General features: G+C 38.4%; 1 protein-coding gene and 1 long non-coding RNA gene across 2 annotated transcripts in view; both read left to right on the forward strand.

Annotated features, from left to right (window-relative positions):
• Positions 1–21,112, forward strand: part of LOC139979417 (exosome complex exonuclease RRP44-like) — a 92,264-nt gene that overhangs the window by 23,115 nt on the left and 48,037 nt on the right. The gene's annotated exons all lie outside the window — the stretch shown is intronic.
• Positions 16,532–20,080, forward strand: LOC139979418 (uncharacterized). Its single transcript, XR_011797151.1, has 3 exons — positions 16,532–16,724; positions 18,142–18,245; positions 18,628–20,080. It is a non-coding gene; the product is annotated as an uncharacterized lncRNA (long non-coding RNA).

A 21,112-nucleotide genomic window follows, 5' to 3' on the forward strand; every position in this document is an offset into this window, starting at 1 on the left:
TCCCTCCCCGATATGTTTTTCTCCATTTTTTAGCAATCCTATCGTCTGTCGAATTGTCGTAGTTTATATAGGATATATGCTACAGTACAAATCTTTTGGCATTGATGATTGGCTTGAGCTGTTATGTAAATAATATCTTGCTCTTGTACACAAAAGGGTAAGGTTTCCATACATGTTTGCAATGCAAACTGGGAGAATTGTTTTATTTGGGTCATATTACTCCACTGGTGAGCAAGTCCAACAGACTACACTAGTACTGCGAACTCTGTTGCCCTACATATTTATGTATTTAGGTGTTTATGTTGTTTACATGATTCATTGCAACAATGCTGTCTTCCCCCCCCCCCTATCGTAATAGTAAGCACAGTGCAAGGAAGTGATTCTGGGTTTTGCCAGAGCTGTTTGCTACTTCATCTAGACGTATAATAGACAGACAGACACACACACATATACCTGTAGTATAAATATTACATACCATGATACTACAGTACAACCTGGCGGTAGTTAGATGTTAGTATCAGACCTTAAAGATATGTACATACTGATGAAATGCTCCTAGAATAAACACTGCCCTTTAATCCCTTTCCATTATGTCATGTCTCATTTTGACCTATTCATTTGCTCGTGTGTCTTTTGTTTCATTTAGCCTGTGAAGAAGATCCTGCTAGGATCGAAATGTCAGGGCACATCCTCTAACATTGACATATTTGGTCAAAGTAAGGGTTCTCACTAGCAACTAATTTGGGTTGGATAGCACAGTTGGCACTGAGGATGTTAGTTCCAATCCTATAGCAATAATAAACAATCAGCTATCTATAGATGCAGCTTGCCTTTTCGCCAACTTTCACAAAATCTCTCTTTTTTTGTTTGTTGTTGCATCAATCCATCTGAACAGAGCTCTGGTTCGAAGGATAATATCCTGTAAGGATGTTATTGTTTTTTTTTTAGGAGCTTCCATTTTCTACTCCACTATGGGAAGCAAAGTTGAAGGCTTGGTGTAGTAGATAAATTGTCCACCGCCAATTATTTTGTTTCCAGGTAAAGAAAACTCCCCAGGGGAACCTGATCCTCTTGGACCCATTCGAAATCATTTAGCTTTTGCAGTGTCGTCAAGCGGAGACTTCCTCGCATTTTGCTATTTCTGGTTTGTAGATTTTGTACTTCGTGTTTCAGAGCAACTTTGTACACCATAGTTGCACTGCACTGGTGACCGATGAGGTGCCTTCACTTCCCCACAGTATTTTAGAATGTGGTCGAAATGCCGAAATACATTCTCCTCCGTTGGAAGGGGGGGATGTTGGATGACGGTCACTGGAGCAGGAAATTGTTGGGTATTCATTGAACTTTCATCGCAAAGCCTATTAGCCAGTGTTCGTTCACAATCATCGCATGTTTAGGGTTTCAAATGCTTGGGATAAACTAAAAACTTAATGTAACCTGCAAATACCATCTTGGTTTTGATGATCTTTGCCAAAACTGTCCATCATCCATGCTGCTGTATCACTTTGATGTCAAATCAGAGAATAATTCTGCGTAGCACTTTTGAAGGCCCTGAGCTTGGTCTCCTATAAAAGTACTCTGCTTCTCTTGAGTAAATACAAGAACTGCTATGCATATTTGCACTTACATAGCAATTTACCCATTTTTTGCTTGGGTTGAGGACTTCCTGCATATGGTTAAGTAATCAACTATGTTTATAGCCAAGGAAATTTGCTCTGTTCCTTGTTGTAGACTAACGGTAAGACATCAGTTGTTGTGCGAAAACTTCCTCCTCGTACAAGACGGATGTTTAAAACAGCATTCTTGAGGTATCCAACATCAGCCAAGTTGAATGACACTTGACTTTAATTTCCTCTCTTCAAGAAACCTGTACACAGATATGTACATTAAGGAAGCAGCAGTAGCATTTATGTGTAATTGTCAGAGACAATGATGAAAATGTTGAAATCACCCCCTCCCCCAAATGAAAACAAAAAAATGGCTGTGGCATGCGAGAAAAGGTCAAAGACAGACAGAAGGATAAGTATCTGCATGTCACATTGATTTTAACAGTATAAAAGGTAACATTGATCATACCCTGTAGGACTGTTAGATAAATCTATTGCCTGAAAATGTGAATGGTGATAACACACCGTGGGATGCATGGGATAACAGGGACCCAGACAGGCTGGAAATGAGAGGAGGGGGGTGCGGGGTGGGGGGGAGGCAAGGAGGTAAGAGAGGTGGAAGATTGCAGGGAATGGGTAGGCCAGGTGCTTAGTATACCCGTGTTTATTGGTGTTGACATTACCCCATTTCTTGGTACCTTGCCTGCATAAAAATCAGTGCTGAGAAGATTATTGGGTGTTCATGGCACCTTCTAGTTACCTCTCTGTCCTCGCCCCCCCCCCCCACGCACCCCTTAGTGTGTGGGTACCCCGTACTATACATGGTTTAGTGGAAGGAATAATGCAAAGTAACTACCAAATGTTATGCAAACTGCAGCTCTATATGAAGCAAATGAAAACCCAAGACTGCTTGCTACAGTCGAAGACACTGTCGAAAGTTTAAGAGAGAAATTTTCAGCTGTATCTCGAAACCTTACCCTGCCTACAGAATGTTGTCCATTATGAGAAGTTTCTATGATCAATTAAAAAATGCTTCGAGGAGACAATCGCAACCAGGAAGTTCAGGTGACAGATGGCCAAACAAGAACGTGTGTGTAAATGAATAACCGTCGTTTATAAGAATAACAAAAGTCGTTCAAGCTGTGTCCTTTCAGATCTTAAGAGTCACGGGTCTTCTCATTTCCTGATCGGTCTGTGTGACAAGGTGCTCTTTGATGATTTAATGAATTTGCAATCTAAGGGGGGGGGGGATTCCTCTTAGAAAACTTCTAGCCACCCCTGCCCTGTAATCTACAGCTGAACGTTGACGGTCGTGTCTTTTGAAGTCTATAAACCATTTATTGTCACGAATACGTGTCGTCCATAAGCGTGGATTTTTTTGCGCCAATTTCTGTAAAAAGGGGAGGAGCTGCCTGCAGAAAGCCATCCGGCTTTGTCAGCTCCCCAGACCGCCATGTTTTTCTCATGTTTTGATACCCATTCCATCCTTGTTGTTCTTTCACGAGTGGAAGTGAATGGAACTGACCCGAGTTTCAGTAGCTGAAGCAGGGTTGGAAGAGCTTTGCGGAATTTCCTGCTAGAAACATCGCTATAGTCTTGACATTATACAGCTATTGTTTAGATAAGATCACAGCTGAGTACGCCTGATACAGATGGAAGGGAAGGGGTTACTTAACATTGAAAACAAACATTGAAAAATCTCTGTTTTACTTTCCATTTCTCTTTTTATGTAACATCTCTTAATTTTGTTTTTAATATTTTTTTTAGTCTTGTTTACATTCTATATTTTTTATTTATTTATTCATTAATTTATTTTTGGCTGCATTGGCTTCCTATGAGAACCATGAATTTATACCACAAAAACAGATTTTGATAGTTTACAAGGTTTTCAAGGGTACTTTCCTAAAAGGCTCTGGTCATCAAAATCTGTCCCAACCATTGAAGAAGGTGCTGCTTGTATCATAGACAATTAAACTATGACCTCGGTGTCGATTAAACTACAGTACTTTTACAGTGGCAGTTAAAACGCTTGTGTAAGTTTGAACATTGGTGAGTGTTTCATTGGCTAATTTCTAGCATATTTTAAGGACCAACTTCTAGCATATTTTTAGCACAATACTGATGACCTTTTAATAGTGTGCTAGTTATACAGTGTAGTAATTTATGAACAGATCGTGTGTACAGGCAAAGCAGCTATCCTTAAATGTTTGATTAAATCATACCATTCTGATTTTGTGAATACAGCTTTAATATCAAGTTTCACTATGACCCTGAAAATGGCGCTAACACACTACAGTACACTTCAGAAGACTCTAGGTTTGTCTGAAGTTTACAACTGAATTTGTGCCATGGAAACCCGGAACTTCAAGTAGATTATAATTTACCTCTTTCACTTTTAGGATAAAGCAGCTATCCTACCATATTTGATTTAATCATATAATTATAGATGGTGTTATAAATACAGCTTTAATATCAAGTTTCACTATTACCCTGAATGGCACTTCTACACTACAGTACTCTTCAGAAAAGACTAGGTTTTTTTCTGAAGTTTACAATTGACTTTGTGACCCTGGAAACAATGAAGTTTCAAGTGGATTGTTTACCTCTTTCACTTTTAATGGTAGAATTGCTGTTATATATCATGAAGTAACCACTTGTACGTAGTCCCCAAGCACTCTCAGATGTACTTATTATATACATGTTATGTTGTTGCTTTTGTCTGCACTTGTGACTATTGTCAGTTATTAAAGTTATTGTTTTAATATCATAATATAATCATATTGAATTGAGTCCATGAGATATGGAGTGGCAACTTTCATTTGACATGATATTACAACATTTAATGTTATATATTACACTGCTTCATACTGTAGCAGTTAGATGTGGATGTAGGCTGCCAAACAAACGGCTTTTCCTGTGGTAGGATGCTATTTGTGTTTGGGTACCATAATGTTGCAAAATCATTTCAAGATGAATATCCTGACAGTGCAATAACCTTCAAGATGTAAAAGGAAATGATTACACACGACAGAATGTTGATGTAGGCTGCCTAACAACCAGGCCTTTCCTGTGGTAGGATGCTATTTGCTGTTTGGGTACCATGATGTACGTTGCAAAATCTTTTCAAGATGACTTTCCAGACAGTGCAATATTTCCTTCATGATTTAATCACATTCAGCAGTTTAACCTTTAAATTCAGTGCATATTATTCAGTGACAATGCATTAATTCTGACTAGATCAAATCGGTTTCATTCCTTCCCGGAAATGTTTTTCTAAAACGTGCTTCATTTTTTTCTACACTTTTGTACAAGTTTGTTCAATTGCTATTAGAATTATAAGGTTTATGGTGGGAAAAGAAGAGATATTTGGAAACATAGCTATGCATAGGGTGGCCGTGACTACTGTAGTCACTAATGTGTGTGGTATAATGCAGTCAGGTTTGTGTCTTGTGAATCTCTTTAGGTGCCTTAAAGGGTGTGAAGACTCGCGCAAAAAGAAACGTCTAATGCCGGTAATCTGACCTACAGTAGTTTCGAATGAGGTGTAACAGAAGTGTTAGACACCACTACGATCCCAGAAAATACACACACAGCTTGCTACCGTTGGTAATTAGACACTAGTGTACAGTCAGTACATACAGCTGCGGTCAATACCCACAACACAGTGTATAACAATACAGCGATGGACATCTCAGGTCCAGCTAAAGATAACAAGGTATCACGTTTGCATTTTGTAGCGACACAAACAAAACGTCACTTGCAAGCAACAGAAAGTTAACTTTTTCAGATGGCAGCAAGCGGTTTGGGGAGAGTCTTCAATGCCTTGAATGGCTAAGTCAAGAGGCAGGCTAATTTAGGCACATACAGTAGGACTATGCAGAACTACCCTGTTACATACGATGCAGTAGCAAGCTTCCGTTTTTTTTTGTCTGTTAATACTTGAATAGAACCCTCAAGGACTAATTTTGTAAAAAATCAATTGCCAAATGTGTCCGAAATAAACTTTTCCGATCACAGGTCAAGGTGCAAAATTAGAAAACTTTGGTAGGGACTGACTATCTGTAAGCAGAAAATTATTCTGATATAAACGAAACTGCTAACATAGTGAGTTCCTCATTTTATAAGTTTGCATACGATTTCTTTTCGCTATGAGAACTTTCCATTTGTTTGATTTGAATAGTTTCACTTTTTCCTAGGGATTATTAACATTGCAGAAAATAGATTCACTCAGGAAGTGTTTTGATGCGTAGGAGTCCTAACCGAGCTCATAAATCGTGGCTAGTATCGTTTTTTTTTTTAAATGAGATTTCTCTTTTACTTTTGATTGACTGTAGAGAATGAGTTAAAACAAAAGAATACTCGCTTTCATTATCTTATAATGAAGCCAGTCGTAGTAATTGGGTGCATTTTCGGTCACTTCCCGTTGCCCATAAAATCCATTTGGAGCAGTTAAAAAATCTGCATTGCAGGCAGATTTAGCTTCAGTTATAGTACTTTATGGAAATAAATATTGCTTGTCTTTGATCGATCCATTAGCTAAGGAAAGAATGCAAAAAGAAAAACATCTAAAGAAAAATGACCAGAAACTGAAAATTATCAAGAGAAATAGCAATGCAAAGTGATTTTCTATTTTGGTGATGTAAGTTAATAGTTTTATTATCAAATTACTTACTTTAGCATCCGAGTACTGACTAAAAGCAGTGGTTTTGCCGTGGTAATGTAACAACATCGGCCTCAACTTTCACATCTGTGAATAAAAACCTAAATTATTGTATATATGTCAGTATATATATTATCAGTATATATGTTGTGCAATTATATGGAGCAGATGGAATAGTATGTATGACTAATATGACACTAACTTACTAAGGATGTACTGTGTTAATTCCCATTTCGTTCATTACAAGACACATACTTTTCCTGTATATTTCCTGTATATTTCCTGTATATTAATATTAATTAATTTTCCTGTATGGACCGCCCCCCCACCCCCTGCCCCATAGGTCTACAGTATGAAAGAATGAAACCAGTCAAATAATTTCAATTCTTTGGTCAATTGTGGCATATATATCTTTAGAAGCAAGAATTAGACAGTTGAACCTAATCTGTGTATTTAAAACAGTAACTGTGAGTAGAATAACTGACATAAATTAATCAGTTTTTGGTGGTTTTTGCCGCTAAACTTAGTGATATATACAGGAATTTACATATTTCATGTTCAACCAAATTCAGTCAGTGTATTACATCACTGTTCGAGTGTATTCATCGTTTATTCCAGCAGCTTTAAAGTCAGGTAATCTGTGTGGCCACCCCCCCTTCCCCCACCCTACCCCCCTTTTTCCCAGAATTATATAAAACAAATATTTTCTATGACATTTATGGAAACCCTCTTAAGTTAAGGTGAACATATACATTTTCCAGGAAATCAGAGAGGACACATAATTGATGTTGAGTGTCCTCCCTCCCTCCCAACCTCCCCCCCCCGGCTTCCCCATCCTGCAATCATTCTTCGGACTTGAAGTTGCCTTTTGCATTGTTTTTTGCGGTAATGATGGTTGTACCTAGGTTATCTGTACTTGTCGGCGAGTTGGTCGTACGGTACACACTCCGCTGTGGAAAGAAACATTCACCAAAATGACATGGCTCTCTGAGTCTAAGTGACATTAACTCATGTAAGAGACCGACTCAATTTAAGTATCAGTGATGGAGCTACTCTACCACTGCATTCCTACTGCAGTCTTTAGGCTTTGATGAGCTACCTTTCAAAGAAATGACCCTTCCCAGTCTTGACCAGCCTGCCTGCCTACTTCCTGGCCATTTTGAGATTAGCGCGGAAAAGGTAACTGTGAATTCAGTTTCCTTAACGATGGGATTCTGGCTGTGTTTTGCAGGTTTTGCAGGAATGGGCAGGAGATCATCGAAAGTATGTTATGCTGGACTGAGTTTCATTTTGTTTGCAATTAAACAAGTCTTCGTGCAAGGAATCCATCGTGTCAAGATAATACTTTCATTTTACTTGTACGTGAGACAATAATTGACAACTTTTATTATCTTTGCTGTTTTCCTTCTAATCCCTGGACAATCCACCCAACCTCCACCCCCCCCTCCCACCCCCGTTCACCCCTGAGACTAGATTTGTACAGGATATGTACTGTAATACATGAACTTTCGGCGCCCAGACAGTGCAGACACTTTCATTTCAACAAGGATGTGCAGAAGGCAAATTGAAAATGTTCGAAAACTGTTAAATTGTTTTCAGGTTCATGATGGGCATAGATGCCATATAGTCAAACAAATAAATATCATTTTGATAAGATATGGCATGGATAAAATATATATATGTGTAGTTGTCTCATGTGACCCTTAACATATATGTTTTTTGTTTTTTTCTCAAAATATTGAACTTGATTTGAAAAGGAAACTTCATTGTATAGATAATTTCATCTTCATAAAAATTTACCAAACTTCAAATCTGCTTTAAGAATACTGCAGGTATATGTTTCTATGCATTGACCTTTGTAGTGACATGGCAACAACAGGAACATTTAAAACAGGTTTATTGCTTTAACCTCTTTCAAGATTTCCCTTTTCAGATGGGTATATAAGAGAGCTTGACCTTTGGGGACTGTACACTGTTTATACCCACAGACTATCCAGTTAATATCTCTGAAAATATGACAGAGTCTCCCAAAATTGAAGGTTGATTCATATACAGTAGTCAAGAAACCCTAGTCAATTTGATTTCTTTTTTGACAATGGATAATTGTCCTCTGAGATCTTTCAATAGGAAACCATCAATTTTAATATGTAATGATACATCTATACTGAACCCAGATTTTAGTTTGTGAAAAAATTGCCAAAAGTTCTTTCCCAGCAACTCTAGGCTCTGATCCTCAATATAAGTTTATTCCCAGCGATTATGGATTATTTCAGTAGACAATTACTATAAATGATGCATCAACTTTCTGGGTGTAATGTTGCTGTTAGAATTTGGCAACTGGTATGAAAATGGTTGTTGAAATTTGAGCATTGGTGCCATTACTGTGTAACTTTTTAGCCTACAGTATTTTTGCGGGCAATACTATGTTGACGTTTAAAATGCAATGTTTGTTGTGCGTTGTACTGTGTTATAGAAAGGGACAAGCTTCCAATCCATACCTAGTGAACAGAGATCTCTGTGAAGAATGAGCCCCTAAATCGCTGAGAAAATCTTGCTCCATTTGTTTTAAATAGTGTTAAATATATCGTGTCTAGGAGAGCTGTCATTTTTGTAAAGCTGCGAATGTCAGGATCTGAAACCGTTCACATTCATCTTGGTGTCTCTGTTCATAGTTTCAAGGTTCAACAGTGTTAAGATGAACTGAAAAACTTAATAACCATCATTAAGTTGAATGTAAAGAGCTTCAACATTTTAGATTCAGCATTTTGCAAATACCCATCTTTCACATAAACAGAAAATAAAACATTGTAATAAATAATAGAGAAAAACATTTGAAAAAACAAAACAAATTTAATCACACACGTGGCTCAATGATGTCATACTATTATACTTGATCAAGCCTTCAGCCTTGTATTTGAAACAACACTGAATCGACAATACTGTATCTCCCAGATGGATTTATCAAGATTTTTACCTCGGTTGATCTGGGCAGTTGTTAGGGACAGTTAAATTCTCTCTGTATCACATAGATCACTAAGGACGGCTTGGTTTGTGAGTCCTTTTTTGTACCGAAATGTACTTTGTATTTTAGCCAAGTGCTAAATGATTGACATTTTCAAACTGAAACCAAACAACTCTCACGTGCAGAGTACTGCTTGTTTTTAATCCTTGACTGATTATCATCCTACTATCATAGACTTGCTGTATTTATAGATCTCAGAACCTTAATCACCAATTTCCTGTTTGTCAATCTTGTAGCAGTGTGCTGTTCTTACTGATAAAACGATTAACTCTGTTAACTTGAAAAGCCATATATAGTGTTTTAAATTCAAGTTAGAGAATTATACAAGTAACATACAGGAGTGGAGTTCCTTACATCTAGTCTCCTGGTACTCAAGATGGCAGAGGGAGGGGGGGGGGGGGGATAGGTTGGTGCATAGATTAATTTCTTGTTAATGTCTTTTAGCACCCACCTTTCAACAACTGATATTGCCACTTGGTGTAAATATTGATATTTATCACTATTGATAATGGCGAGGTATTAATGTTTTCTTTATTCGTGTTATTACTTGAAAAAAAAAGGTTGTAATATATAACTCCACTTTGCACCAAACATTTTACATAGGGTAGCGGAAATACTCCTTCCAGTAGTCCAGCTTTCCCCATAACTTAAACATCAACACTTTTTCACCGAGATTTTACATTTGCTTTATACGGACGGCACCATGCAGTCACAGGGCCGTCTGATAGTCACATTTTTTACTTTATGTACCTTAGCATTCCAGATGCATGCTTGTTGCTTGGGGTATGTGTGGGTCAAATTAGCCTCTTCTTGGACATTGTTAGATACTGCTGTGTGATGACCAGGGCATGCAGCTTGGCAGCTTGACTAACCCCAACAAATGTCGGACTTGATATGTGAAATATACTCCCTGAAAATAGCAGACTATAATTTGTATTTATATTAAATTTATGTTGCAATTTCAACGTAATGTCATACTTGGTTAATTGAAGCACAATAAATGTATGGAATGCTCCTTTAAGGTATTACAAAAGCATTAAATTCTGCAGGTGTCCAGTTTATGCTTCAGATCAATGTTATTATGAATTCTATCTGCAAATGCCCTTTCCACAAATTTATGTAGAATAAAAGTTGAATTCCCAACTCCATCTGCCTTAGAAAATTTGTTTTTGAGGTCATCAGCTACATTTTGTCAATATTTGTTGACTAATTTTGTGTTGCTTTTGTGTGCTACACCATACATGTATACTTCCTGTTACTTTGATTGACCATTGCAGCTATAATACCGATAGTTTCGAAAGAGATTTGGCAACCCCCCCCCAAAAAAATTGGGTTTCAGTTGTGAAAAGCCGCACAGTTTTCAATTCTCTCAATTAATAGTCTGTAAGGCGGAAAATTTAATTTTTGGCCTGAAGTCATCCTTTAACTAGGTCACATATTTGACCTTTCCAGTATCTTTCTAAACAAGATATGTAGAGGATTATAAATTAACTGTTTGGTAACTTTGAGGAAATGAAATAGGGACAGAAAGCATTTATAGTTTGGTAACACAATTAGGTGACCTTGTGTGGGATGTATATGATTTAGACTAGCTGCATGCCTTATAAACTTTCCCCAAGAACTAAAAATTATTGTTCAACCCACCATGTAGCCTTCAGACAGAGCTTGTGTTGTTCGTAAATGGCTTATAATCCGTGGCTCTGTGGTTCAGACTGCCCTCTTTTTTCTTTCCTTCTATTTTTCCCCCTCCTAGATTAATGTAACACTAAAGAATCATGAACAAAAGCTGCATTCATGAGATAAAAGAATCTTTGATAGGAAGACTTTATTGTTTAAATGACCTTGCCTCTATTTAATCTCTTCCTGCTCAGGGTTATAAAGAGCCAACTATTTTATAGCCACTGCCCACTGTACCAGTATGGAGACTCACAACCATCCCATTCATGCCATTTCCGTATGGAATTTACTGTATAAGGCTCTTCAACAATGTACACTAAGCTGCATGTCTCTTGAAAATATATTCCAAAAGGAATGAAAAAAGAATGAAAAAAAAGGGGAAAAAAAGACCCTAACCAAAGTCCACAATACTACATTGATTGAGTGTTTACCCAAATTTACCCTTTAATGCTAAATCATATCTAAAAAAACCAAAGAAAAAGTTGGAAGTCCACAATACTACATTGATCGAGTGTTTACCATTTAAAGGCTAAAGCTAGTACAGGATTTATTTGAATTCTGAACAAGCACCCTCCTTCTTCTTATTCTGCTGTTAATACTACTGAGGTCAGATCTGTTCTAGGAAGTGAAAACTGTAAAGTCAGCTAGCTTGATGATGTACTATACAGTACTTGAATATTGATAGCTACAGTAGGCTAGCTCAGCTGTAAGGAGCCATTTTTACGATACAGGTCTCCTACGATGTCTCTATATAAGGAAATGAATGAAAAAGGGCTTCGCTTTACTGTAATGTAATAAACAGGACTAGTGTGTTGTAAATGTTACTATATACTGCAGCATTGTGTATGGACCCATTATGTCATGTGCAGGTTAATATAGAATTGTGTTTTACATAATTGTGTTAATGGTGAAAATGTACAAAATAAAGGAAATACGAAAACTAATTTCAGGATCTTCCACCCCCCCTCCCCCCAACCTCCTCCTTGCTGTAGTTAATGGAGACAGTTTTGTAAATACAGTAAAAATTTTGCTTGAAATTTATAAATGTTTATATTATCTTTAATGTATATTCATGTGCATTAGAGGCTGGTGTCATATATGCCTGTATTTGAACTAGTTTGCCAGTTTTTGTGCAATTAAGAGAGAGAGAGTCTAATTGATAGACAAACTGCATCTACCCCCTCCCCCAGATTTTCAGTCAATTCTGTTGACAATACCGTCAAAACCTAGAAACCTTAGATAGTCTGGCAGTGTGGATGCACGTGCCTAAAGACTATGGCTGATCAAGATTCATGGAGATGGTTCAGTTGAATTGAATCCAGTTCAGATGTTTCTTTGGGCCAATGTGCAGCAAGCTTTAGGCGAAAATGTGTTAATGAGTGACATTGGTAGCAGTTCTAGCTTCTTGAAGGCATATTTACTCTCAAGAAAATGACCACTATTCCTTAGTCATGGTACTCTGCCTAATTTCCAAATACTAAAACCAGGTTAATAAACTTTGGCACAAATGTCTACACACACATGGCACAAAGTACCTGACATGTTCACCAAAATACAGAACTACCCAAAACACCAAACCACTACTTTACTGTGAAATGCTGAACAATTATAATGCCCGGGACTTACTGTTACAACTAAAGTGAAGTATATAATGAAACTGTGGAAAAAGAACGTTGTCATTATTTGCAAGACCAGGGGCATCAATCATGGGGAGGGACAGGGGGACTTTCCCTCCCCCCACTTTCAGAAGGATGGGAGGAGATACAAATCAAATGTCTCCCCCTACCCTCCCCTCATGCTGATAATGACTCCTGTATCTCACACAAGGAGCTCAAACATTGTGCTATGAGATAAGTAGCTGATAATATTTTATTCTCATCTGCTCAACCCCCCCCCCCCCCCTCCCCAATGAATAATAGAACTTTTCAACTGGGTTGAAACAAGAAAGTTTACTGATTTCATTTATAGCGTAAATTAGATAAGAAACCGCGCCATATACACCACCTCTGAGGCTATATGCTAAGCTAGCTGATAATGTAAGCCCTCAGCATTCGCTAATCTCATTTCCAGTGTATTATTTTTCATATTTTATGATTTGTTGTATTATCACGTACAAGTGATATATATAACACTACATGTATGTAAATTATGCATTCAGTTTGGTTAGCAAGGCCACTCATAGGTTTCAGTGTTTTTGACAAAATTATATTTCATAGGAGTTTTGAGGCTAGGACTACCTGGGTGCTATGCTGCTAATGTTGATGTTATAGCCATGTTACTCAATATACCTAAAGGTCTAGTTTAGTACTTTATGTACATATTTTCACAAATGATTTTATTTGTGATTAAGTTAACCAATGCCAAACCTGCTGTGAAGGGTAGGGGCGGGGAAGGGGGCGGGGAAGCTGTTCCTGTGAGATTTCCACATTCTAAAAGTAGGCCTACGATGATGTGAACGCCCGGACAGTATGCGCTATTTCAATTAGTTTCAGCCAAATGATCATATCATTCTTCTGATTTCATTAGTCAGTATAGTGTGCAACCTCAAGATTCTAGGCACGTATCGTAGGAATGGCGTTCAAAAAGAACACAATGTTCATTTTAACTGCTCACCACGATCATGCGCGATCTTGGCTGTTATTTGGTTTTCACGAGTTTGGTTAGAATAACAATAGACTTAGAGAGCTTCATAGATGTAACATCTATAACAAGATGATTTTTATGCTTGTTTGCAAAGTTTAAGAATGTTTCCGTTTTGGGTGTAAGTTTCAATTTGATTTATCCTGATAAAGGCCCTAAGTTGTTACACCTGGGTGTTAAGTAGATAAGTCTTTCTTAATTTAGGTCTAATCACTTGTCAGATGTGACTTTTGTTAAAATATATTTATGACTGACATATCAATTCAGGGACCACACAGAACAAAACTTGAAGATTTCTAGATGTGAGTCCGTCCCCTGGCCCCCCACCGGGGCTTTGCCCCTGGGCCCCTTCAGTGGCCCTAAGACAGGCCCCTGGACCAACCTGATAAAGACTTTGCATCAAATCGCTCGCGGTGTGCATGTAGCGCACACTCCCTCAGTTTATCTATGATCAGTCATATATGTCTCTCCCCCCTCCCCCCACTTTCAATTGGGATTGATGCCCGGGCTGTGCAGGACAGTGATTTCTATCAAACCACATGTGCTGAATATTCAGACTAAATGTTCAACAACCAATTTTGATTGGTCCATTAGCTTTGTGGGCAGAAATATATGTAGAATTCAGTTAAGTGGAGAGTAAATATAAATTGTCGGAACTCAGTAATGGGTCTGTCCTGCCTGTATTTTCAGAGGATAAACCGATCCTAATAAGTGTCTGCAAGTTCTCAAACACTAGGTGGTCTTTGGGTAGAATTATCAGTACATCAGAGAGTATATTAGTTAGTACAACTATGAAAAGTGAAATTTGTCCTCTTGTGACCATATTAGGCTGAATCTCTTCTAGGTTTGCCTAAGCTGGTCATACCTAAGGAATGTCAACAAGCTTAGATATCCTTAATAACGAGTAAGCCTGGGTATCATAAATCAACACTATAAATCCTGCATTCCTAAGTGACAGACCATTCAGTGGGCAGGAGAGAAATATAAAACTAGGAAACAGTGGATAGAGGTCTCTATTGCAATATTATTTCCATTACTTGTGCCTCACAGTGTTGGAGTTTAATATAGTTCAGATATAAACTTCCAAGCAATAACATTGTTTGTGTAATGCGTTTCCCCTATGTCCATGCCAAATGTGAATGCATGAGTAATTTAAAGTTTAATGGTCAATGTACCCATTGGTGTTCCTCACTGGCAGGCAAAGCATATGAAATGTGTTAATAACCAAGCTGGTGTATCTTCTTGGTGCTGGGAGCTGCATGTGGAAGCATGTATAAATTACCCTCTTTCCACTTTGTGTGTGTGAAGGAGAAGAGATGCTGTAGGGACTAGGTATAGATTGGGAGAATAACATTACTGCAGGCCAAGTATGTGTAATCTAGACTGCAAGCTAGACTGCAAGCTAGACCGCAAGCTAGACCGCAAGCTAGAATGCAAGCTAGACCGCAAGCTAGACCGCAAGCTAGACCGCAAGCTAGACCGCAAGCTAGAATGCAAGCTAGACTGTGATGATAATATTCATATTTGCAACCTTGGAACTGAAAATTTGATCTACCACAGGCTGCCAAGTTATTAAAACAACCAAAGAGTTAAGTTGAGGTTTAACAGTCTGCAACAATACACTGTACTGCATAGCCAGGGAGTCCTTAACCTTAACATGGTACTGTACACAGCTAGTCAGAACTAGCTGTTTACCCATACAACCATCACATCTACTTCTGTGAGCCTGCTTGAATGTGCGACTGTGTTGTTCGGATTTTGTGAGGCATGTGTTGTTTACACAAGACCCTGCATGAAGCACTGAAAATGACCTTAAAGGTCAGCCACTTTACATCCCTAGGGGTAATACTTGGAATTGTTTTGATGTTTTTCACGGTAAAGAACAGTGAAATATAGTTGGGTTTGCATGGTACTTTGAGAACAGCTTGATCAATGTACTAATGTATGCGACTATATGGCTGAAATAGCATACAGTGAATTAAAATGTAGTTGGGTTGCAGTACATATAATACTTTTACCCGGGAGTAAATATTCATACATTGTATAGCGATGGCTTAAATGTTACCTGAGCCATGTGTCATTAGTACAGTGTACTGAAGAAGCGAAACAGCTCTACACATCTTTTATGTTTTTGGAGAGGGCATCAGGATGTAAAAATGTGTTACATGTTGTTCCAACTGGCAAAAGCAATCTCCAGAATCCATGCAAACTTGCACTGTTTATTTGTTAAATTCCGGGTAATGTTGAAGTTGATAGAAAGTAGGCCAATTAACACAACATTGGCGTTGTTCATACGTGTGTGAGATAACAATGTGGATTGAGATCTTATTTTCCCTCATCGATCGAGGTAGTTAAGAGAGCTGTATACATGATCCCAGCCGTGAATCAGCAGTGAACAAATAGCCATGATACAAGTAGAAAAAGCTTGTTATATGATCTTGTTTACAAATCAAGCCAGTGGCGTAGGAAGGTACTTTTGAGTGGGGGGGCTGAAGACTGATGGCTGGCCTGGGGGAGGGGTCTAAGGGGAAGGGTGTCCCCCTCCCCTTTGGAATTTTTTGCATTTCCAGGTAGCCTCAGATGCAATTTGGTGCAATATAGCACACTTCAACACCCACTGCATTTTGTAAACTTAATTTTGTATTTTCACCAGGCCTTAGATGCAATTTGGTGCTCCAAATGAGATTTTTTTTCTCATTTGGAAATGAAAAAGGGGTTTTCTGACTTGCGAAGCGGGGGTTGGAATGATACTTCCGCCCCCCCCCCACATTTTTCAGCCCCCCGGTTCCTACACCCTTGAATCAAGCAGCTAGATTTACAAAGTACATACTACAGTGCCATATGAAGGGGCTGTTGCAATCTGGGCCCCGTTCCACAAAGACTAACTTACGCTTGATCTTAAGATCAAACTTAAGTTCAATTCTCATTCGATTGATCGTAGCGTAAGTTCGATCGTTAAGTAGCGTTCCACAAAATCAAACTTACGCTACGCATGATTTTAATTAATATTTGGTTAGTGGACGAGGCTACTTTGACCTTTCGTGACCTCAAATCACTTGTGTCTCCGAAGTTTTGACACGGCGAACAACCTGTCGGCGCATTATATGTCATCAAAATGGTGAGTAAATATCAGATAAATGTGTCAGAATAAACATTTAACCACAATCTTTACAAGAATAACCTTTGCCATATTTTATTGCATTGGTTCGTTGTGTGTTACGACTCAAAAACATTGAAAGATCGTCCGTTGACCGCATTTTATCTGCCAACTCGGTAGTCTTTGCGTACGTTAAATTAGTTTAATACAGGCAGTCAGTGTTATATGTAGGCTATGTACTAGAGCCTAGAGGAATACCCGGGACAACGTTAGGCCTGCCTACGTCTTTTCTATAGTTTAGGCCTAGCAGTAACACAAATTTATATAAGCAAATGACTACTGTATAAAGGATAAACTACATAAGTAAATGCCTGTATTATTACACGGACGACTTAGGCTTAGTACTACAAGACTATACAGTATACTTAGGCCTATAACGGTACCCGGCTAATGATTACCAGTGGGATCATTGACTGATATTGATAAATTGTCACAATTTCGTACAAAGGAACTCTGTATGAAGTCCAGACTAAAAAGAGAGGTATAGTTATTGCACTTGCACCCCTTATAATGTCCACAAAACAAAAATAAAAGCAGTAATAGCCTAGGTCTTCAGGGCCTAACCTACCCACACTAAAGTCTGAGTTGTATACCCTATGTTTCTTTTGGCTGAACTTGAGCTGACCGGGAGTTTACATCCTTAGTGATGTAAGTGATTTATTTTGGATTGTTTCAGTCTAGGCCTAAAGCATTGTTAAATCGGAAGTCGACATTTTGAAAGGCAACACTGCAGGTAAACAGAGCTTTTGTTATTATAGACCTTCCTAGGTGCACACAATGCAAGCAACTTTATCTGCCCACTTAGCCAAGGCCAGAGTAGCTAAGTCGAGCTGGGACTCTACTACAAAATACAAACACGTTTTAAGTGATCATATTTCAAGGGACATGGCTTGAGAAGTAATTACAATTAAAGCTGTTCAATGGGATGAGCAGCTGTGTGTGCTTGCCTATAGCCATTGACTGTTGGAACTCAAAATAGAGGTCATGGGGTTTATCCTGGTATTACCAAGGCTGGCTCATTAAGTTTTGAGCACAGTGTTCTTGAGTCGTTAATGATAACTTGACAATTTTCACAGTAACCATTTTTCCTAGTCTAACACAAAAGAAAGAAATCCAGGAAGAAAATTTTTCCCAGCAAGAAATGTTTATTCTTTGCCAGTTTGTCAAAGAAAATCGTGATAAATTGTTTGGTCGAGCTGGACATTGCTTCTGAACTAAAAATGAAGTGGTCAGATTTGAAGATTTTGGCCAAAAAATATCAAAGAGCTAAACATGCAACAGGTAAATAGCATTTATGGGCACCTCACATCCATCACATTTTTCATGACACATAGTAAAATCCAAATTGATAAACAATGTTCATATCATTTTATTTTAGGTGGAGGGCCAGCAGCTGTATACTGTACAGCCCTGTTTACGAGGCCCTGCTCTGGGGACATCAAAGACCGACCCTTTGGCTGCTTTTTAAGCGAGTCATCACAGGTATAATTTATTTTTGATATACATGTTAAAAGACCCAATTTGAATTTGAATACAAGAAGCCTATGGTTTTTGGTGGAGGTTAAAGGTCATTTGTGATCACCAGAAGTCAAATTGTGAAAGCCTAGAAAAACTTACAGCACTCAAACTTAATATCATGCACAATATGTTTTTGGTACCCTTGATGAATAATTTTGAAAAAGATAAAGGGAATAAAAAGGAAAAATAGTTACCTTTTTCCAAAGTGAAAAAAGCGTTTCACAGAATTTTAAATTATATGCAATTATTCTATTGTTACATCTTATAAAGAGGACGGCATCCATAATGGAAGGGTTAAAGGAGTATCTTGTAATTGATCAATTGTTTTCATTTGCTCTATTCACAGGATTCACATGCACCAACAGAAATGTCACCAAACAGGCAGTCAACCCATGCCCCAACAGTTCATTCCAGGCCAAAGAAGCCAGTTATACTGTCTCACTGTTATAATTACACAGCCTACACTATAGTGTAGGCCTACTCTTCTACGTGGAATATCGGCCTATTGGTTTTTTTTACTTATGTAACTTTATTGCATATACAAGTGAACTACTTCTTGAATAGGAAAACCATCTGAGAGGGAGTTGTAGATAATATTAATGATCAAGGATTGTACACTGCCTTTCCAACCATCTTTGAGTTGAATGTAATTTCTGAACCGTTCATTATGTAACAGCATTGTAGGTCAACTTTAGATATTTATTTTTAGCTTGTAAACTATCTGCCTTAGATATTAAATTTCTATCGGGTGTATACTACTGGAACTAAATTGATGGTCAACATAACTTAAATTTCTGCCCTTTTGCTAAGATCATGTGTACAGTAGTATCTGTTCTCTTTCGAGGGGAATGGTTATGCACACCCGACGATGATCACACAGTCACAGTTCCGATGCAAGGAGACTAGGGTTGAGAGCGGATCAGTCGTTCGGTAGTTTGGTGTTCGTGCCCAGGTTCTTTCCTGGGCGACTTTTTCTTAAAAAGTATATAACTTAAATAAAATTCAAAATGCGATTTAAAGTTATGTTAGAATGTCAGAACTGTTTTTTTTTTGCTCGAATGCATGTGGTATTTGTAAATGCAAAATGTTTGGTTGACATGACATTCAAATTCTTTGCTGACACTATATACAGCCAAACTAATTTGCCTCGTTTTAAGTAAACAAGGATAGGGGAAGAGTTTTGGTTCTATTTGCATGCCATCGCCAAGCAGACATCAAGATTTGTTCTTGAGCTGGCTGTTGACATGCTCAATTTTGGCTTGTGTCCTTGTCTGAGCACTGCAATTAAAGACAGTGGCATAGGAAGGTACTTGGGGGGGGGGGGGCTGAAGACTGATGGCCGGCCTGGGGGAGGGGTCTAGGTGGCGGGGGTGTCCCCCTCCCCTTTGGAATTTTTTTGCATTTCCAGGTGGCCTCAGATGAAATCTGGTGCAATATAGCACACTTCAACACCTACTCCATTCTGTAAATAATTTTGCTTTTTCACCTGGCCTTTTGGTGCTTCAAATGGAATTTTTCTGCCAAAATGTTCTGAGTAAAATGACGAATGTTACATATCATTTATTGAGAAATGAAAAAGGGGTTTGCTGACTTGCGAAGCGGGGGGGGGGGGCGGAATGATACTTCTGCCCCACCATATATTTCACTGGGGGCTGGCACCCCCAGCCCCCCCGGTTCCTACGCCCTTGATTAAAGAATAACTATAACTTTGAAGACAGCTGTTTATTTCATTGTTCACTATTAAGTAATTTATGTCTATTTTTGTCCGTATGTGAACTACAATATACAGTAATAACTGATACTATTGAGTTTGTGATTTTGTGTGTGTGCTTTTTGGACAAATCGAAAGCGGTATATAAATAGATACCATATAGATATGATACCATACCTCGATATGTTTTGGTTTTTATAAGCTTACTTATTGAATGAGGTCTCTTTGAGTTCTGAATAGGCGTCATCAACCACGGCTGTAGAGGATAACCATAGTCCCCAAGAAGTATCCCTTGAAGTTGGTGGTCCTCAAACTGATTGCATGTCTACCTGTACAGCTAACAAGTACATACTCATCCGGCCCATAGTTACAACCGCGGATTCCAGTCAATGTCCCATATACTGTACCCACAACCTGCGGAAATCCTGCTACCAAAAAATAAATCCCTCGAGCCTTGGTCACAGAGGCTGGAGTGGTTAGGAACTGAATTTCATCATTTCGGATTTGAACCAATGCTCTTGTAACCCTCCTCAATGCCCGTGAGGCAGATGACTTGCTGCATCCGTGTATAGAAGCACACTCTGCTAAGGCACTTTTTGATCGTAATTCATGAAATCTTAGTGCATTGATAACCTGCAAACTGGCCGACAGAGCCCTACTTCTGTTGGTGGGATGTTCTAACTTGGCCAAATTCATACAGCCTAGCCTAGTAAACCTTTATCTTTGGTATCATTATAAAGTTCAAAAGGCTGCCGTCTGTCTCTAAAAATTCTCTCTCTTGGTAGAATTCGACGATAAATTCGATAATTACGTTGTTGACCAGCTTGCTGATACAAATATAACGCCATTTGTGCACAAGTATATAAAATTTACACTTTATTACATCTACATGTAAACAGTAAGAAACTAAACAAATTGTATATCAATTGCTTACCATAGCAAAGTATACTTACGAATGATCTGGATCACTACTTAAAGTTACGCATGATCGGATCGAACTTACGCTTGATATCAAGCGTAAGTTTCTTTGTGGAACGGAGTTAAGTTTGATATCAAACTTACGCTCGATCAGCTGACTTACGCACGATCGATCAAACTTAAGATCAAGCGTAAGTCTTTG

This window comes from Apostichopus japonicus, chromosome 14 (assembly GCF_037975245.1).
Source record: "Apostichopus japonicus isolate 1M-3 chromosome 14, ASM3797524v1, whole genome shotgun sequence".
In the NCBI taxonomy this organism is placed as follows: Eukaryota; Metazoa; Echinodermata; class Holothuroidea; order Aspidochirotida; family Stichopodidae; genus Apostichopus; species Apostichopus japonicus.